The sequence below is a fragment of the Vanessa atalanta genome, chromosome 8, assembly GCF_905147765.1.
Source record: "Vanessa atalanta chromosome 8, ilVanAtal1.2, whole genome shotgun sequence".
In the NCBI taxonomy this organism is placed as follows: domain Eukaryota; kingdom Metazoa; phylum Arthropoda; class Insecta; order Lepidoptera; family Nymphalidae; genus Vanessa; species Vanessa atalanta.
The window spans coordinates 4087809-4111081 of record NC_061878.1 but is presented as its reverse complement, the minus strand read 5'-3'; the positions used below and the strand labels follow the sequence as shown (position 1 = coordinate 4111081).

Below are 23273 nucleotides of genomic sequence, written 5' to 3'. Positions count from 1 at the left end.
TTCTCACGTGTATCGGTAAGATCAAAAGAACATTTGTCAGTAAGGAAATTATTTTCTTAATGGCTTCTGGTGTTTCTCAGATTTCTTGAAAGGATTATTTTGCCAATGTTTGTAACTGATTTGTGAATTTATCTGTTTTACGGAGTGATGAGAATGAACATTTACAATATAACAAAATCAATTACATTTTGATAAATAAAATAAGGATCTTTCTATATGTTATGTACCGTATGCGACAATTCCCGATGTTCAAATAATGATTGTTAGATGTAAAAGACCAACTACTGTGATTCTTGTCTGTAGAGCTATTCTGTAAGTATAAATTCTAAGCTTACCGCAGAAGAAGATCGTGGTATGTCAGATGGAGATATGCGACATTCACTCTAATATACATGACAGTTAAAGATAAAAGGATCGAATATCCTATCACCTTAAATCAGTTTCAAGAGTGAGATACGAAGTGAGTTATTACATTACGAGTAAGTATACCGTTCTTCGCGGCAGATTCTTGTTAAATGATGTTACCAAAGTATTATTGATATATTATAGATTTGATAAAAGGTGATTTTTATTTTTAGCTGTTAAGAAAGTATTTAATAGTCATACACTTAACGTGAATATATTGAAGTAGCTTTTTTCTCATTAGCACCTTCAAAACATATATTTAACTGATTTCTTTTAAATGCTGAATAAAATCTTTTAAAAAAGAAAACAATAATAAGGGAAGGCCGAGAAAGAAAGAGAGAGAAAGATTAGAGATCTTATCAGAAACCTCTTTTCAATTACTGAAATTCTTGAAATAAAACTAGTTTTTAACGGATTTAATCGCGTATATTAATTATTTTAACATCCCGACGTTTCGAGCACTTTGCAGTGTTCGTGGTCACGGGCAGACTGTCTGCCCGTGACCACGAACAGTAGTTTTATTTCAATGTGTAATAATCGCGAAAATCTAAGACAACATTAACTGAAATTCTTAATATCGTTTTAGTAATTTGATTATATATTTTATTTGAGAATAAGAATAACTTCAGAGATTTTTTCCGGTTTTTCTTGATAGAAAATCTACATTCCTAACCGGGTGGTAGATTTATTTACAACAAATTAAGCTTGTTACATGAATCTGCAAAAGTTATTATATTATAATATGTATGTTATGAGTTATTGAATTTAGTTTTTTTCTATTTGGTAACGTAAAAATTGAATATAAATATAGACCTATTCCGATTAACGACAATATTGTTAATTGACGTTTTAGTAATGTGTTCATATCCTTAGATATTTATATGCGTCTGTGAAAATTATGAACGCGATGTGACTATGTAATCGTGAAGATAATAGCTAGCCCCGGGTATTTTCCGAACATTTTTAATGGCGGCGTCTCCAACTTTGGTACTCTTTTATTATTAAAATAACCCTCGTTACAATGTTGCTTCTGGATACAAAACTAGAAGAAATAGCATTCTACAAATATTCTGTTTGAACAGGAGATAATAATATTCTTTTCATTGTATGTATTTCCAATATATTTACATCTTATTATGCAGACTCGTTGGTTTCGTGATAGGGCCACAGATTTCGAGGTTCTAGGTTCGAATCCCAAATCAGGCCGATAAAAAAATATTGGGTTTGTTTGTCGAAAAATTCTCTGGAGTCTGAAGGTACTTCCATGCCTCGGATAGCACGTAAAGCCGAAGGACTTGCTCCTGAAATCAGTCGTGTCGGATTTCCTTTCATCAGATTATAAGAGAGAGGAAATAGACAGTGCACTGATTTTGTGCACACATTTGTGCTCTACAATATGTCCTGTGTAGAGGCTGGTTTTCCTTGAGATTGGCGGTGTGACCGAAATTGATCAGGTTGCACATATTGATTGAAACACACATTATTATAAAATTTCCCGGTTATGCTTTTCGGAATACTTGACTTGTATAATATAGACTCCATCATAGAGCTGCAATATATTGGTTGATATATCTATCAAGAGGTAGATTTTCAATTGCATAGCCAATAGGCTACTTTGTAATTCTTACAAAACATTATAAACCGAGGAATACAAAAGTTATGCTAAGATTTATTAGAATTTCATATAAGTAAATCTTTTACTTCGAACTTTTCTAAAAATAATTAAAAACTTTCTTGCATTCTTTTTTTCTCAATACGTGTGAAATTATGATATGATCGCTTTCAAGTTACTTCAGTGTAAAATGCAATGATAATCATCATCATTTCTTGTTAAATTAATAATGGAACAATACTTACGCTGTATAGTTCAGTGTTATATTCAACTATCAAAAAAAGTCAAGAAAGAATGCTTAATTAGCTCATTATAGTCAATTGATAAAGATCTCTTCACACACGAAGGTGCCTCCCTCCACGCCCCCCACCTTAAATTATTATCCAAACAAATATAATCTAATTAGTTTTTCTTATATTATGAGAGTCACACAATATAAATGAATGCCGATTATTAAACGTAGAGGGGCGTGGAGGGGCGCGGCTTCGTTAGTGACTAGATCTATACACATATTTTACAAACGAGTGCTACGTTGACTTAGCATTACGGTAACCACATATCTAGATAACACTAGAATTGTCCTGACTTAAACACTGTTAAACTCAATGTGCATCGAATAGTTTGCGTGTACTTAAAATCATTTTTTAAAAGAAACGTCTAATTTTAACATGGATTTTTAATATATTTCATAGTTCTAGTATGCCTTTATAGTCAGGAGATTTATTAAACCAGCCTTAATCGTAATACGTCAGTGTCACATTCCACAATTTACTTTATAATATAGTTATATATCTTGTTTGATTCCTACCAATTACTTCGTGACGCGTCGCGCTTGTTTCGATACATGAAATTAGACTTTATAATTCTTTAATGGACAAGGAATTCAATGTCCATACATTTTGTGTCATCAATTTAATGTTTATCTTTAATGCAATATATTTTAAACCATTATTAAGGGACGTTAAGATCTCGTCGATAATAGGCTTAGACACGTTATTTTATACGTATAATTTAGTTTACTTAGATTATTAAAATTGAAAGCTAATAGAAGTAAAGGGGAACATGTGCAATGTTATATTTTAAATTACAACGTCTTTTTCGTAACATATTTTGGCTAATAGGTTACCTGATGATAAGTGGTCACCACTACACATTGGTGCCTTAAAACATTTTAATCCTTCCTTACATCGCCTAGCGCTACCAATCTTAAGAACTCAGATGTTATGTCCCTTGCTCCTGTAGTTACATTAAAGATTGCTAAAGTAATTATAATATAAGATAAACATATTAGTTACTACAAACCTCAAAGTCTTAGTTTTATGTTTATAATTTCCGTTTAAGATTATTTTTAAATTATACGTTTAAGTTTTTCCTTGAATGCAGGAAGGAGATGTGGTTTTTAAAATGTCAAGAAAATACAATGGCCGGTACAAATCTCTGACATTGAAATTATAATTATGTTTATAAACGGCTAGAGTATCTTATATACACTATATGTACTATATGTATGTATGTATATACTTTATGTATCTTTGTCGATAGTGTCGTTTACTCATTTGTGAAAATCTTAATCAAAAAAGACAAAATTTATATTAAAATACACAAAAAGCTATGTGGTTCACTAATATACAATTAAAGTAGAACCTCCTAATAGACCTTGTCTTGTGGAGATCTGCAGTAAGTTCTACCTTGAAACGAATATCCAAAGCTGCGCTAACAGGTTCCCACCAAATTTATCAAGTGGGGAGGGCTACAAGAGCAGTAAAAGCGAGCGTTGATATGCATTGTAAAGAGGACCTCCTTGAACCTACACCTAGGTCGTAAGTCCTGGGAACTGCTCGGAGTTTTCCTCTCTATCACACGATGGACCCTGCACCAGTATGGTGAATTCGTATAACACTGAGAAGTTTCGTCACATTCGATTATGATTCACCCTGTCTTGACTTGTAAAATAATCTAAACAGAAAATTTCACTGTACCAGCGCCGCTGCCACGATAATAACGAAATTTAAAAGACACATTCAGAGTTTATTAATTAAGCAATAGTAAGCAAAAACGTATGACCGGGGCATGCCTTCGCCCCGCGAGTGAAACGGAGTGTTAATAAAAACAACCAAACTGTATCGTGAGAAGTACTTTCGCCCACCCGATCCACCGGATACATCAGTCAGATGCTGAGAACCATTTTTCATGGACCGGTTACTATTTTTAACACTACAAATTATAGCTGTTTAAAAGTATGATTAATGAAACTTATTTAATTTTAATAACTTCCTTTAACTTTACAAATTGATTATACACTCGATGTTCAGTCGATCAAAGAAAGCTTACTTTCCACCGAATGCTCAGTGCTCAAGCTAGCAAGCAAGCAAGCAAGCTATATCCGATCTTATCTCACACGTACTACTAAATGAGCTGTACTTGAGTACCCGTAATATTGTTTTTGCAATTCCGTCTTCGCTAATATTATTTGTCGAGGAATAGTCGATATGTTTAGCGAAGAGCATTGTGCTCATCACCATCGAACGGATGCGTCGAAATTACGTCGGCGACGTGTTACGAAACCTGTCGAGCATTCCTAGACAAATAGTCTAAGTGAAACCGGTATAGCTAATAATAATATGAGGGGTGCGTTTTTTTTTTAGTAATTTCACAGCAGTGTGATTCTTGACTATACATACTCTGTGTTTCTTCCATAACTACATAAATTATATAATTTCATATCGTCTCAAGATATAAGTAACATTGATGCTACGTTGAATCCAAACCTATCCAATTGTTTCGAATAAAATAAATCCATTTAAATTATTTAAGCAAAATATTTTTGGCTCACTGTTTTATTAATCTGCATTATTATTTTTCATTTATTTTTTTTTAAATTTCATTACATTTCTTTGATTCTTAAAAATATTACTTTCGATATTATATATTTGCCTTTTATCTCATTATCATGATAGGTCGTGGGTTATTCTACATGATATATTCTCATGGAAGGGTATTCCCACATTTTTCTGACATTAAATATCTCATTATGCTAATCTTAATCTAGGTCTTACCACGTAACCGTCAATTACGTATCCACAGAATTCATTTAAAATTAGATCTTGTAATCATGAACATACTTTTTTTAAAGGCAGTCTGGTAAATGTTTATCATAAGTGATCACTTCCACCAATAGACAGGCAGTTTGAAACCATTTCGCACACTATAAATGTACCGCCAGCCATGAGTTCATGTGCCATGAGAGATGTTATACATTATAATAATCTCATGAGCCTGTAATTACATTACATAATTGATTATTAGCTGATACCTACCCTGATAGATAGACTTGCACAAATCCCTACTACAAGTTTCTTCAATAATTTCTTATTTCAATGTTTTGAGACCTCCCTTTTTTTCTCAGTCAAATTCGGAGTTGAGTAAATTACTGAGCCATATTATTAGTCGAAATAAAAGTATTAAGTAAATACTCTTTCTACGTAACCATTATGGTGTGTATACATTACCCTTTCATTTATTTGTTTAAAAAAAGTATTGATCGTAAAATGATGCCCAGTGAAAGACGGCATTGGCTACAACTACACAATTTTTCGTAATGCCTGAAGGCTCTCGTGAACCTTAGGCAAATCAGAAATACATGACGGTGGCACTATAACTATAGACAATATACAAATAAATTACACACAGAAAAATAACATAATTTTTATGAAATTGCTATATCCTATACCAATATTTAAATATAAATTAACTAAACTGAATGTATTGAAACTAGAGAGGTCACCAGGTCGATCACCAAGTCAGCTAAATGTTATATGTTCTTGTTATTTGAAACATCGGTTAAAATCGTTTTTATTTAGATATTTTGTTTACGTATTAAATTTGACTGACTTCGATACGCACTGAAGCTAATACAAAGCGTGTAAATTGAAAATAAATGTTATTTCCACATATTTTTTTAAATCAGTAGTTTTTATCGGAGAAATAAGTTTTTTAATTAAATAATTTAATTTTTTTTTGTCAATATATTGTATAAATTGTCTAGAGAAATCACAAATGGGGAGAGAGGCCGTCTATTGCACTGCATTTTCTATATATATATGTTTTAATTAGTGTAATTTAATACATTATATAAAGATTATATAAATAAAAATAATATATTTAATATTGAAACAACAAGCACCAATTGAAAAAAAGATTTATACTACTGTAGTTAAAATTTAGGATGTAAAATTCAGATCTTTGTATGAAAACAATAGAAAAAAAAAACACACGAATCTCTATTCCTACACTCGGATGTAGACCGCACAGAGTGTAATAATTCTAGACTACTAGCCTCATTTTAATGCTACCTTACAGCATCGGATACGCATCAAGTGTTGTCAGTAATTGCGGTTCGCTGCCAATTTACTGATATTAGGACTTTTTATATAATTAACTTTCGATTCTAAGGCTTTCTCGGATACCTAGATTGTGTATTTTCGTTGGAGAAAATAATCTACAATTACTTAAAAAAAAAAAAAACTTTGACAGGCAATAGCCGTGAAATTTAATCTAATTCGATTACCGACGATACAAATAATATAAATGAATGCTAAAAAACGATAAACTAAACGAAAGTCGAAGTGACGAATTGCATTATTTTAGATTATTTATCGTTTTAGTTTTACTACTAAGAAAATAGCTAAGTGACCGCGACATCAATTTGGTTACTGTTGGAAACTAAATGAAACATATCGTATCGTATAGATGAGACAAAAATATGATAACGTAGTTTATTGATCTATCTTTATAAAAAAAAAAAAACGAAACTGTCATGGCGGAACTATACGTGTCTCGAAGTCTTAGTTAATTAAGAATAAAAAGCTTTAAGAATATTGAGTATATTTTTATTTTTATTCAACATCCTTCTGTAACAATCTTTGAAAAGTATCGTTTTTCTCTTGTTTCCCTTTTTTACTGAAAGCATAATAATTAGTCTTAGTTATTAAGTAATATGAGATTAAAATCTAAATAACATGTCAAAATAATTTCTTTAAACTTCTTTTTTAATAAAAGTATGTTCATACCTCTTCCCGTCTTAATCATTCTATCATTAAGTATGTAAATTCTGTTATATAACGACATATTGTTGAAATAACACGAATTACCTAGATTGTAAGCTTTCATCCTCCTCTATCTCAAAATGAATTGGTTCGTGTTTTAACGGCTGTAGTTAAGTGTTGTTATCTGTTTCAGATTGGGCGATAAACTTGGAAGTGGTGAAGGATAGAAGCGTGAGTACTTTACCTACATACAAAATACTTAGAGGAAGCGCAGACTAGTGACTTAAAATTAAATTAACTTAAATTGTGAAATGACGTAAGACGTATAAAACCAATTTAATAAAAAATAAATCATCGATAAGAATATTTAAGATATTTTTTTTTATTTTCTTTAATCGATGTCAAAGGCCCAATGAGAATTACCTGCCAACAATGGCTCTATAACTCAATGGAGACAACCATAGAAAGTGTAGCTTAGTCATAAAAAAAGCAAATAAAACACATAGAATGAAATTAAAGAAAAAAAAATTAGAACTACGACTTTTGCCTTTTTATGGAATCTCTATTTCCTTTGAACACGTCATCTTAATTAGTTTAACATATATAGAACGACTGTTTTTTACTATTATTTTTATTAAGTTCTACTTTTAATAATAATAATTTTATAAGTAACTAATTATATTACCATTAAATGTTGGAATGAACAAGATTACATCATTTAAATTCCCACGACACGATCGTTTTTACTACGCTTGTTCTGTCTAGAGTCTGTGTAGACTTAAAGTGGATAAGTCTGTTACTAATGTCTAGGGCAGCTTCTTTCCCATGTATCGTGATGCACTTTACCTACATACGGCGAAACAAAATTACAGACAAGATCAGATGCTGTAAGTTTGTGAAAAGTTATAGCGATTCATGGAATGTAAATTTCGTGTGAAATGTCTTTAGTTAGTCTAGTTATTACAAATTGATCGTTAAATCGTTTTCATAAATTAAATAAAATTTACATTATATTCAATTATTGAAAGGAATTTAAATGCAGATGAGAAATATCTATATAAGTATACTGTACGTGAATAAATTTATTTTCAAATAAACCAATTTGTTAATTATCCGTTTGAATGATCGTTCGAATTCGTATGAAGTTTGCAATTAAATATCTATTTTAAAGACATTATCCTGTTTTAAGTAATAAAAAAAACATTTCATACGAAGCGCTTTAATTTATTAATTAGATAATGCTTTGATCACCGCGATACTATGAATAAGTTAATTTTCCTCACAGTGGCGACCGATATAACTGAATTATATACTTTCAGTAGGTTTTTTCTACTATAGTTCAAAACTTTTAGTGTTCTATTTTAATAACAACATTTTACAATACATTTTTGTTCTATATTTTCCTTAATCTATACTGAAACATACTTTATATGAGAAATTTTAAGTAAAATTTTTGTTTTTTAGAGAACATTTTTCACTTTTTTTATAATAATTTAAATTATTAGAATAAGAATACGTTTATCATTTTGAACTGACCTGTTGGTGATTCTTTGTATGTCATATTTAACTAACCGAATGTGATTATTAATATATATTTATTGCTTAGTAAACTATAAAATATCAATCAACCTATGTTACTTTTATGACTGATGTTTACAGTTTTCAAGATTCTTAATAGTAATTAATAATATAATTACTGACAATAGTGGTTGAATAAAATTAAAATTAGTATTGCATTACTATAGATATTTATTTATTTTATTAATAAGACATATTATATCAAAATAATAATCCGATCTCCGTGGACGTGTTTTACATATTTTCGATAGTTTTGATATTGGTTATGTGTTCTATCTAAACTTTATTTGTTTTCTCAAGCCTCAAGTAAAAACGCATATTAGGAATATAACAATTATTAAAAGTAGTAAAATTGACTATGTCTAAATCTGAATGTGTCTGATGGACTGGTATTAGATGGACCTTTGGCCTAGGATTTGACAGTACGTCAGAAGTCTACGTTAGATTAAGGTATATGCCGAATTACTGTAATAATAAGCAGTAAAAAGTGTCAATAGTAACTAAACAAGACTTAATATCTCAACAGTGAATACATATTTTAATTTGACTCTAATATTGTAAGAAATCGCTTATATCTAATAAATTTATTATTCTTAGCGTTTTTCTTTATTTCAGCGTTATATTGACGCTTGTAATTATATTATACGTATTGTAATTAACATTAGAAACTGATCAAGTAGTTCGAAGATGCGAAATCAAAGTTATTATTCCGGATGTATCTAACGCGAGTTATAATTATGTGAAAGTTCAATATCAATTATTTTTTTAATTATTTCAATTTAATTTAAGAAAAGTATCGATCACTTCCGTAGATATAGATTTTTGTTTATCGAACTGTCACATCTGAATGTAAAATATTTTTTATAAGCATTTATGTAAGTTCATCTGTTATCATATTTGGGTCTTGCTTAAAACCAATTCAATCATAAGCATAAAATCAATTAAGCTAAAATTTTGAAAACACTTTTAGATACAATGACAATGGAATCTAGAACGCTAAATATTCTAACTTTAACAACTAAATAGCCAGTAAAATAGAAGCTTAGCTCTATATTTAAACTATAAATCATAGTACATTGGAAACAAAAACAGTTCCAGAAATAACATGTATTTTGTAAAGACCAAACTAATGGGTATTCTAATTGTCTTCCTTTTGCTCATTGGCTCTGGCACTTTACAAAGTACAAACAAAACTTTCAATATAGTGTCAATCAATATCTTACATTTTATTGCACAACAAGATAAGTAACTGATACCATAAGATCAACAAAAAGAAAAACAATCAACAAATGGAGTGCAAACGGTTTTATCGCGATCTCTCACAGACAACCTTTGGTGAAAAAAGTTTTGAAAAAGAACAAGGTAACTACAAATATGAGAGAATTCATTTTAACTAGTTTTAGTATTTTATATCATTTGATGACACTGATTCATTAACTTTCAAACAAGCATAATACAAATAATAACTGCTTGCTACCAAAAAGTCTTAAAACCGGTAGACATATAAGACGTGCTTGTTTCTCCGGCTGTACCTCTCTTCGACATCTCAGCGTTCCGTGCCACGGAACATATGTAATTGCATTAATTTGACAGGTTGCGTGTCAAATCATTCACAGTTGAGATAAAATAGGAAAACCACAATAGAAAGTAAACGTATATACATATAAAGTGGTAATAACAGTTTTATACGTAATTCGTGCATCAATCATTCGACTGATGTTTATGAAGTGTGTGAAAGAACTGTCTAATTTATATAATAAGTTAATTATGACGCTATTATGGACATTTTATATGAACGATTTTGTAAGTGCCTTTACTTTGATAGATGGAGATGATTGAGCTATTAGGTTTTGATTGTAAAGGTCGATAGGTTCATAATGTAAATTACGGCTAAATCCTAAAGGCATGGAATAAATAAAGTTTATATTATTTTAGGTATCAAGTATTGAATTGCCATTAATCTTCAAATTGCTCTAAGCGTCCAGTCAATGTGCCTTTTAGCTCATGAAGATAAACAATGTTAATTTTGGAATCAGATTAATTTATCGTGATGAATATTTCCTATATTTATTTTTTTATTTTACGCGAGAATAACCATTTATTTAGCTTATACAAAAATATTAGTAAAAAAACTCAATTCCATTTGCAAATGCATTGCTGAAATTGTCATAACGACATCGAGTAACGTCGATGATGTTATCTACATGACGAAGACAATATCTGAATTTGTAACGTTAGTTTATTAATATTGACGCTAAAATGTCATACTACGATATACCCAAGTATGGTGGTTAATAATCTCTGTAGACGAATTGTTTAAAAATTGCAATTTACAGTAGCAATGTCAAGTCGGACGTTGTTCATACCTAAATGCATCTAAACTCTTGATTTATTGATTCTAATTTATTGATTCATTAATCATTCAACCGGTCATCGTTTTCGACCACAGCAAATGTTATTCGCAAAGGCTAGCCAACTGTATGGAACATTTTATATCGGAAAAGTGCGTGCGCTCTCCTCTCTTAAAATTCAGTAGGACTTCAAGTCCAATACATTTTTAATGGCCCGACATGGGGTTTGATCCTAGGTTCTCGGAATCTGCAGTCTTATAGAATAACTATTAGACCAACGAGACAATCAATCGAGTACATATAAGTTGCATATGTTAATGTATTTTTAATAATACGTTTTATTAAAACAACATACAACAATATACAACATGTAAAGCCTGTGAATTTCCCCCTACAGGGCTAAGGCCTCCTCTCCATTTGAAGAGAAGGTTAGAACCATATTCCACCACGCTGCTCCAATGCAGATCGGTGGATTCACATATGGCACAATTTCTTTGAAATTAGACACGAGCAGGTGCCGAGCACGAGATGAATTATAAACACAAATTAAGCACATGAAAATTTAGTGGTACTTTCCTGGGTTTGAACCCGCAATCATCGGTTATGATGTACGTGTTCTAACCATCAGGCCATCTCGGTTCTCTTGCGTATATTAAAACGCAAGTAGATTATGTTGTATCTTAGTACCACTGGTTATCACTACAAATGTGTTCTACACAAGTGAAGGTAGAGCCAGGTTGTTTTTTAATAGTCTACGAAACAGGAATATATTAATAATTATCTCATACATAGATGTACCGCATATCAGAAACATGCTAAGTTGTTAACTTGAAAACAAGTTATTTTATAATGAACTAATTAGCTATGCAGTTACTTAAATTAAGATATTTCACTGAGATAATATTTTATACGTTTTGTAACGTCCCGGTATGATGGCTTCTGTTTTTTTTATATTATGAATGACTTAATCTTTTAAAGGTGAGAAAGATAAATCAAGCTAAGTTATTTTTAAGATATTTAAATTAACAATACGATATATGTTTAAATATATATAGATATTCTACCGCCAAACAGCAGTACTCAGTATTGTTGTGTTCCGGTTTGAAGGGTGAGTGAGCCAGTGTAATCACAGGCACAAGGGACATAACATCTTAGTTCCCAAGGTTGGTGGCGCATAGGTGATGTAAGGAATGGTTAATATTTCTTACAGCGCCTTTGTCTATGGGCGGTGGTGACCACTTACCATCAGGTGATCAACAAATGCCATAAAAAAAATATAGTTTAGTTTAGGATACAATACTAGTTCATATGTACAGAAGATTTGTAGTTGATTTGAAATCTAATCGAACACTTTTTTTTTTGCTTTTCATTTCACTAATAGTTACTTTTCATTTATTCGTTTTCAAGGAAAACATTGTGAAAAATTATGTATGTATTATATGAAATTCTGTCACATCATAAACACATGATATACACCCACACGCATTGTAGCAGCGTAGTGGTACAAGCTCTAAACCTTCTCCTCAATAGGAAAACAATGCTCGGAAAGTGGGTATAAACTCATTGAATATCTTAATATAAATTTTAATACATAGAGCGAGCCAATAAACAATCATTCTATATTTTTTTCACTCTAAGGGGTTGTATTTTATGTCACAATTTAAATGGAACCAATCGAGAACATTACCCTGCCAAACCAAAAAAAATTAGGAAATCGGTTCATTAATTACACAAACATAAAAAAAATACAACCGAATTGATAACTGTTTTTTTTAAGTCGGCTAAAAAGGCTTTATTTTACCTCGATACTATAACAATTTATTCTTTAACTGAACATTAACAGTTCAGTTTCATTTTTTTTCTCATATTTTATAACAGAAATTAAAAAAAAAGTTTTTATATATTTTTAGACCGTCCGGCGCTAACATGTGCTTAATAACAATTTGAACATTATGATTATGATTGATGAACAGTGAAATAGTTATTTTTATGAAACAATAACTGATTGCGTGATCGTTTAGTTGAATATATTTTAAGGTACTTAAAAGCCAGCAATCAATAACACTTCGCCAGAGTCGGAATAAATTAAACTCGGTTATTATCTATCGTATATCATATTTCGTGTTGCTTAATGTGAGTTTACAGTTGAATAAGCATTGTTGCAATGATGTAGGGAATTTTTAGTGTGTAATAATTACCACTTATGGCGCACGCAGTATTACTAAGAGGAGTATTTAACTATGGTATTCATTACTTCGTTTTACCTTTGTGGTATTCAAAATAGATTTCTAAATTTTAACAGTCATGAGTTACACCTGTTTTTTAATTAGTAATTCCCGGTAATATCCAGTATTGCAAAGGTTTATAAAACACATCATGGATTATTATTCTACTATGTTAAATAGTTTTCTGAAGACATACAGGTCTGATTTGGCAAATATAATCCTTTCATATTTACGAAACAACTACTCCAAGCTTTTAATTTTTAAGAGATTTTTTGCTAAATTCTATAATGGTGATTTCAAAAATAAACGAACGCAAGATTCAGCGAATAAACTTGAATTAATCGCTACTTAAAATCTATGTCTAATACTTCTATGTAACTTATTCCATGTAAATAAAAAACGACATAATCTACTTTAAATATTATTTAATCATTTTTATTATTATTTTGTAAAGGAACGTAAACAGTCGTTTGTTTTAATTGTAGTTGTGTAAGGTATGCAAATTAAATGATACATTTCTAACTGTTGCCGATTCTCAAGCGCCAGTTATCTGATCTTCTCATGACTATAGCGGTGTCAAGATTAACCGAATCAAGTAGGGATACGTTTAAACGCGTTTGTTGTTAAAGATTTTAATTGAATGTAAAAAATGATCTTTTGTTAAGATTTTAATGGTAATTGGTGAGATTTCATGCTTTTATGTTTAAATTTTATAATTATAGTACTTTAACATTACGCTGACGTTTACATTATTATTACGAATCATTTACTATTATTCATTAGATATGTATGTCTGTATGTGTTGGTTAAATAATTTAATTTAAGCCGGTGACTAACGTATATATGTATATTTTTTGTAAACAAATTTGATAAAATATTTTTTTAAATATATACAATATTTTTTAATATAACATTTAGCTCCTTTAAAATATAGATATTCAAGTGTTACGCTCATCAGTTTACATCGTAACAGTTATGCTGATTTTCGAAAAAACAAAACACAGGAACAGTTTTATTTTAATGTTATATCTCTCAGTAAATTCCAAAACAAAAGGTACATTGACCCTATAATACAAGATTCATAATTTGGACTGTAAACGAAGTAACTGTCATTTATTCATAAGCAGAAACCTAAATAATTATATATTTATGTATTTATTTATTTATACATAATTCAAAAATGACGTACTGCAATACGACAATCCTTTTTATTGTCATTTTATTCTAAATTTTAAATTCGTACATTGGATTAAAAAAAAAAACTTTTACAAAGTCTCACCCTCATTAACAGAAACTAATTACCGATTTTCATATTTCCAACATCAGATATGAAGAATTTCAGACAAATTTTCATCCTCTATTTAACCATTGGAGATGAATTTTGAGAAACCTCTCTTAGTTCACACCTATGTTTCAGAACGAATACTCGTGAAGAATTTTATCACGTATGAACCATTGTTTTAGGCTGTGTGTTGTATTTCAATCAGTCATTTTAAAATTGTATTAAGTAGTTTAATTGCAGTGTTGTTAAACGGGATGTAGCACCTAAACTTATTTTTTTCTAAATATTTAACGTTTCGAGAAAGGGTTTATATTTTTGATATTGTCAATGTATTCGGACAAAAAAATCTGGTGCAAAGTACATAGAAGACGTTTTATAAAATGATACCCAAACATTTGACATTCAGTGCCAAATTAAAAAAAAAAACGAGCTTAAGAAATAATAATAGCAGTTACGAGTATCCGATCGTTATTCATAACGACTTATCTCGTTACCTTCAGTTAAATACATTTTCAATTTACACGAACATGAATCTGTTCTTCACGGTCATGATCACAACCACGTACATACATATTATTATAATTATTGACTTTAAGTGGAAATTACGATGGCTGCGTTATAATAATTGCTAAATACATAACTTTTTTATTTATAAATTTTGCTTTAAAAACTCAGCTTATTTCAAATATAGTTAAATGATGTTCCTTTATTGTATGTTTTAATTGATTTAATATAGACAGACGGCAAATGTGCTACCTAATGGGCAGTGGGCGCCCCAGCATACACACTGGGACTGTAAGAAATATTGACTATGCCATAGTTGACTATGCCATAGTTTTCCCCGCCATCCTTTGGAGTTAAGATGTTAGATCCCGAACTGGCTCACTCATCCTTCAGACTGTAGCACTACGAACCTAACTATTGTTGTTTAGCAGCAGAATGTGATGCGAGGGTGGTACTTACTTAGACTGACTTGCACACAGCACTAATATCCAGTGTATAGTATTGTAGAAATTTAAACAAAATAAGCAGTGTTCAATGAATGTAGGTATTCTAGTTTCATCAAATACTTTAAATATTTTTGATAGATTTTAATAGCGGTCAATTCCAGAGATTTCTTAATATTCTTTATTATTAATACTAAATAAAATTGCCATCTCTTTCTATAGCGTGGAGTTGAAAAAGGATAGCAGTATTCAGTAACAATTTAGATTAGTTTACCGATGGCGTATAGTTATTAGACTTAGTACTAATGGATACGATTTAAACTCATATTTATCTAACGTTAAACAAAGATACATTTGTTTTCGTGTACTTACTATCTTCTTCCAATTGAGAGCAAACGAGTTATTTTATATTATTTCTAAAGTATCAGTTTTATCTACAAGCGACAAAGTACTGACTTAACGAGTACAAAATAAGATAGTGTTGTGACTGAAACTGTCGATAGCATGTATTTGTTTCATTAAATGTATCGATACCATCATTAAATGTAATTAGAATGTTGGCGATAATCTGGAATACTTGATATTATAAAATATTTATTTTATAAGTTCTCACGTTCAAACAAAGTGACAATGCAGCATATAAACAAAGCGTAGTTATACAGATCGTCGCCATTTAATATTCTTATATTGCCTCATTGGTTTAATTATTTGCGTTGAGGTTCTAAATTCAAATTCCTGGTTTGGTAAATAATTTTTATTTTTATTTTATCCGGCAACTTTTTTTTTACAATTTTGTTGTATAAAGTATAACAAGAGGGCCGTGAAATACAATTCTAACACATGTGTACCAACTGACATTGTCAAATTGCCGTGGAGTAAGGAGAGTGTACCTATGTTTGTACAAACATTCTAGCACCTCAATATCTCCCAGTAGTTGACTATATATGGCCAAAATCGGTCAGAAGGTCATCAACAGTGAGTTTAGATTAAATATTTGATAATGAACAATTGAACGTACACTTAATATCATTAACGAATTAATCATACATACTCTAAAATAAAATAAAAAATAAATTAATAATAATTAATAATTGATGTTTTAATAACGTCGTGATCGCAATTAAAAATAAAACGATTATGAAGAAATTATATAATGTAAGTTACAGTCCATAATAATGTTTACTACTTGTTCGTTATTTGTGAAATCGTCATTCGTATATACATATGTTTGATTATATAATAATATGTTTTCACATAATTCTCTGTTTTAGTACAACTTTTTTAACACATGAACAAGTGATCATAATTATTATTGGCAAAAACGTCTATGACTGTCATAAAATATACTATAAGTAATATCTGGTGGAAAATCTTATTCAACTACTGGCTTTCTATCATATACTCGGTATGCGGCTTATATATAGCTTTGATTTCTCTTCGCATTGATTGTATAAAGTTAACATTTAAACCCATACTAAAAAAACATTTAAAAATTGCCGTAATCATTTTATAAAAAAATATTGGATTTAAAAAAAATAAAAGTCATAAAAAAGTTTAATAATCATGCTGATCTGAATTATAGACTTATTTTCAAAACGACAATGAATGAAATGAATTTTCATTTTGAAAATATTTTTTAGCTATCTTTAATTAATTCCATGTACCAAAGCCAATATACATGGCGGTAGAATAGTGCAGCCCGTCTGGGTAGGTATCACGCACTTTAGAAATTCTACCGCCAAACATCAATACTTACTATTGTTGTGTTCCGATTTGAAGGGTGAGTGAACCAGTGTACATACAGGCACTAGGGGCATAATATCTCAGTTTCCAAGGTTGGTGGCGAATTGGTGATGGAAGGAATAGTTAATGTTGTTTACAGTGCCACTGTCTATTGGCAATGTCTACCATTTGTCATTTGCTCATTCGCCTACCAATTAAATAAAAAAAAAACAGTCACAATGTTTGCATCCCTAGAAATATGAGCCGAAAACTAGCACCAATGTTTACAAAATTTGGTTTCCAGGTTTTATTTACACGTGCTATACAAACTTATAAATGTTTCATTTGTTTTATCTAGAAGCGAAGAAAATATATTGTATCAGACAAACAGACAGACACGTCTCGTCACGTCTATGTAGGTATACTCATAATGTGTATAGAACCTTAAAAAAGTTACACATTAAATAAATAATTAAATTACTTTTCTATTTATAACGATTACAAGAATTTGAACCACAAACGTCAAATACGTAATAAATAGAAAACGCAGTATCTAATTAATGTATTCTAGTCTCACGAAATATTTTAAATATTTTTTATAGATTTTATGACAAGGACTATAAAAACGGTAATGGTTCTTTGTTTTTATAGCAGTCAATTCCAAATAATTCCTAATATTATTTATTATTAATACTAAATAAAATTGTCATCTCTTTCTAAAGCATGGAGTTGAAAAAGGATAGCAGTATACAGTAACAATTTACATTAGTTTACCAATTTCGTATAGTTATTAGACTTAGTACGATACGATACGATTTTAACTCATATTTATCTAACGTTAAACAAAGATACATTTGTTTTCGTGTACTTATTATTTTCTTCCTATTGAGAGTAAACGACTATGTTTATGAGTATGTATGTTTGGATTGTACACATCGTTGGTGGCTGCAATGTATATAATTAATATACAAGTCTGAAAATAGTTAAATATAATTTTTTCTCCGAGTCTTTCCTATAAATTGCAAGTCAACGCGGCATATCTTAAAGCCGGGGAAAGTATAAAAGTGGACATGCATTAGCGTATTCCGGTGCACGACACTGATGCTTTTATTTAGATAAAACTGGCACAGTTTTAATTTATTGCAACACTAATGTTCACAGTTATGCATGAATGCGCTATTTTTATTGTATTAAATTTTCTAGGAACTCGATGATCTGGACCTAAGATTTTAAATTTTATGTTTAAATTAATTAATCATAGCGAATTTTGTGGGAAAGTTACCAGTGTGAATTAAAATTTATTTTGTCTGGTACCCAGTAGTTATTAACTTAATTTTGTTATTTATAATATTTAATTAATAGTTTAATATGACAAACCACAAATACATATATCAATGTAAATTCTGTTCTTAATCTATTCTAATATAAAAACTCATTCGTGTCTTCTCCATCCTACGTGACATTGGCAAAATAATCTGTGCCCTGTGGCACAACTAAAAGCCATTAAACTAAGAATTGAGTTGAATTGAACTAATATATAATTACGCGGCTCGTTGGTCTAGGGGTACGATTTTTTGGCGGAAAAATCTGTGCCCTCCCGTTATAATTAAAATCCAAAATTAAAAAACAAGATAATAGTAATATATAAGCCTTACAGAGTTTCATTATTTGGAGGATTTAACCTAAATATTTCATTTATGGGGAAGATTACAGACATAAGCATCACGCTACGGCCATCGAGCTGAAATAGTATCGCACACATTAGCCAATTCTCGGTTTCATGTAGTGGATTTTTTCATTAGGAACTAGATATGCGCTTGACTTTCAACCACATCTGACTGGAAGTAGTGATGTCAAGTGGCACGCAATACGCGGATACATAATATGCCTTCACTGCTTGATTTATACCCGTTTACGTTTTATATTGGCCAATAAGAAAGGCCACGGACCAGTCTTAAAAACCAACGGGGAAAAACTACGTGCCAGTAAAGTCGATGTCAGGGACGTAACAGTGCGCCATTGATAACGTGCCAAAGGATCGATTAATAAAACAATTTATAAACTCTTAATATTTTATTAACATAATATGTATTAACATCACCTATATACTGAGAAATGAGAAATACTCAAATTCTTAAATAAAACACTAAATCAATATACCTACATAAAATTCTAACAATCATCCAGAATACGCAGCGCCTTTCGAAGAAGTTTTTAGTATAAGTCATTATTATAAAAGTAGCCGTGCTTCGTAGTTTCATCCTCTTTAAATTTAGAACAAAACGAAATATTAAAACGAAAAGCGTAGATTTAAAGTTCTCGTTTATAACAAAAACATTGATAAGTTTGTCTTATAAAACATAATTCAAATATTCGAATAAACATCAATGACTCAAAATGATAGAACTGCACACCAATGACAAACTGCATTTGTATTCGAATCTCTAGACCTTTGACACAACGGTGTGAACAAGCAACAGTATTCTCTGAATTAGCGGGCGGAGTTGTATAAATCAGCTGGACAATTCTAACCGAATGGTTTTGTATTAAATCTACGTTTGACGTTTATAGTCGCGAACCGCCTTTAGAGTCGAGGAGACTCGACCGACGGCACGCTTTTGAGAAAATAGAAAATTGAACGACCATCGTATTCAATACACGTACCTCATTTTTATTTTCGCTTTTACTTTCAAATAATATTATATTAAATATTAGTTTTTTAAATTTAGAAATCTATTATTCTTTGTATTATAATAAGTACACAAAGGTATCAAAAAAAGCGACGGCAGCGTCTAGATTATTTAGTAATAGACTAAATGTAGTCGAAAATAGACTAATTTTACACAAATACAAAGCAATAGAAAATAGACGAAAATCGGCAAAACCGCACAGCTATTATTTAAATTCATTTCATCTACTTCAATTTTAATTTATAGACGCTGTACAATAATCAAATGCGGTCTAGCATGTAAAAAAACCGGCATAATATAATAGTCACTTTCTTCGCCTATAAAAACGATATATTGATTACTGATTAAAAAAGCTAACTTAATTTTCACGGTTGTCGTCGCTCGCGGTCGGACCGCCCAGTTGGTGATGTTTTTTCTTATTTTACGTCTGGTTGTACGTTTTTGTTATCTTTGTTACGAATTTCGCTTTCACCGTCGTGTGCTAATTGACGAAAGTGATGCAATAGAAAAGTTTAATTTGTTCTAATTGGAGTTAATGTATTGGGAATTATTGATTGCTAAATGTTAATAATGGATAGGTTAGAGGCTATTTCATAGCTTTTACTTTTTAATCTGGCTGTATTATACGATGTTTTTTTTTCCACGATTTTATTTTACTGTGATTACAGAAGTAATGTATTCTAACTGTTTAATGAGAACCATTTTATTTCCTGGGAGTTATAATATGTTGTTCATGATGTAAACTCATGTCTTACTACGTTGCAACCTATTTACAAGTTTCATAGTACCTTTAATGTGAAAAAAGGCAAAAGATAAATCTGTTCTATTTTCAAAATTTGAATGTATTAAACAGTTAATATTATTGATAAAAATTAAAACATTTCAAGACTATTGGCTCCTTAATAATATTTTATTTATAATTGTTTATTGTATATATATATATTAAATAATATTATAAACAACTTTAAGAAATTATAAAGTGAAGCGAATACATAAATTACTAATGAAGTTATTTTGTCTATTAAAATGCAATGCGGGTACCGCTTAGGTCGGTTAGAATTATAATGTGTCCAAGCAAAATTAATCACTCAAGACTAAATGTTATGTTCAGTTTAATTTGTATCTGTCTTTTAAGTGTCACATTTGACATTTATCGTCAACAATTTGACAAGTGTTAGATTAGATTCGATTCATTCGATTTATTGGTAAAAATATATTTATTAACAATAAAATTGAACCAATTTTTTGGATAGCTCGCGTAAAAGTTTAGTTACATAAAAATATATCGATTACATTGGAACGGTGTATAATTATTAAACTAACCTATTAGTTATTAGATTTTTTTTGGTTATTGGTATATCTGATTGGATTAGTAATCAAGCGTAAGCATCGAGAAAGTTTTACATTCGAAATACAATTATAAATAAGAATTATAATATTTCATTCACAGTAATACATTAAAAAAGACAAAATAATGTTATAAATACTATTTTAAATCTATTATCTATTGTAAGAAAATATGATCAAAATTATTCAATAGACCTAATGGTTATATTTCGTTTCCTATTCCGAAGTGACAGCTGTCATTATAAATATCAAAAGTACATTTTAGAGATTCGACCGCCAGTTTATTTCATTCGCGTGTTGAAAGAGCATTGAGCGAGTTAATCTTTATTTTCTGGTTACGTTCCGTCATTACTAGACGCTTATTACCAAGCGTTTGACTATCAATATTTTAATGATTTCAATTAAAATTGCTAGGGTTCTGGATTGGTAATATTCTTTAAATTGTAAAACCTTAGCGGTAATTTTCCGTTCATTTGATCCGGCTTGAACTTTAAATGAGCCAATTTAAGTCTAAGTTTACATAGTCTTTATTTAAAATCATTACTTAAAAAAAACGGTAATAACGGTAACTTTATTGATAAATAAATAATTAAAATAATGAATTTTACTAGAGATTTATTTAGCGGAAATTTCGTGTATTAAATTGAATTGTCACCATATAAAAAATAGAGAAAATGGTTAAAAATAAAAATAGTATTTGGTGTAGAATATAATCGAAAGATTAATTTTGATGATGTCTTACTTGCATTTTCAAACAGAGCGGCTATTCTCAAAGGAGACTAACCAACTAAATAGGCCATCTAAACATGCCCCCACTCTCATAATTCGATGAAACAGCAAAACCGAAATAACCGAAAAGACATCAGGGGTAAGCCCTTAGGCAGTGGCGTAGCTATCGTAGGGCCAAGTGATGAGTGCACCAGGGCCCCGGATCTCAGGGGGACCTCTAACCTAAGCTTTGCAAAGAGCGGGTTAGCCAACTCGCCAACTCCTGAAGCTAGAAAACCTAGAAACATAACTTATTTTTCTTCTATTTATAATTTTGAAGGGCAATGTAAGCTAAAAAGGTGGTAGAAAGAGGATCTGATTATTTTCCTATGCACCGCTGCCCTTGCTCACCTTTCCCTTCTTTCTGTCTTTTCGATCTGTGCGTTCCGAGGAATAAAGTATAACTTCTAAGCCCTGAGCTCATACTGAGAATTTTACTAACAAAAAAATTTTACATGAATGCCCGGGGTTTCAACCTGGTACCACGAGAGCTACAGTCTTTTAAGTGAACCACTAGACTAATGTGGCAGTTTGAAACATTATAAATAGAAAACGTTTAAGTTTATGAAGTGGTTAAAAAAAAAAAACAAATACAAAGTACTCTCCAGAGTCAATTGGCATAACTGGCCACTCGTAGACACTTCAGGCTATCGCAATCACTCTAAACAGTTGTCGGTAAAAATATTGAATTATATGTTTTAGAAGATTCCACGCCTCGACGATTATTATAATGAAAAGCCTTGTCATGTTGCATTTTATTTATAACTAACATTTCGCACGCTATTTTGCTTAATAACCCGTCACTCTAGTTGTGCTTGTTTAAACGTCATAACATCTCATATGAAACCTTCAACCGTATCTCTCTACCTTCATTTCATTCGCACACACAAATACATAGATCTCGTGTATTTTCGTGACTTTGCATACATCCTTTCATTATTGGATATCTTTCTTCAAAACAGCCACGAGGAATCTCTTATACACAATGTCTGAGCTAATACGAACTTCATACATTTCTATCTCTTTCTCAGTCCAATAGCAAATGTCTTAGTCTTTGGGTCAATTTTAAAAACAATTATTGGAATACATTGGTGGATTTTGTCATATGTTAAAATTATATAGATAGTTAATAGAAATTAAAAAGCAATCAAAATTCTTGGGACAGCCCTAATCGCGGGTTACGGCAAGTGAAGGTCGGATAGAGGCCGGTCGCTGACCCCGCTATTTATATTGTACGTCGCTCAACTCAACACAGAGCAAATGCACCGTAGAGGCTGTGGAGGCGTGTCCGGTCATTTTGT

At 30.6% G+C, this 23273-nt stretch overlaps 1 protein-coding gene across 2 annotated transcripts in view; it reads left to right on the top strand.

The window, feature by feature from the left end:
• The window catches only part of LOC125066048, a 110742-nt gene that overhangs the window by 27475 nt on the left and 59994 nt on the right, over positions 1–23273 (top strand). The window contains exon 2 of one of the 2 annotated variants that reach the window (XM_047673943.1): positions 7256–7293. The exons of the other annotated variant lie outside the window; for it this stretch is intronic. The gene's annotated coding sequence lies outside the window, so the exon portion shown is untranslated. The remainder of the gene's footprint in view (positions 1–7255; positions 7294–23273) is intronic. 2 annotated transcript variants of the gene reach the window in all.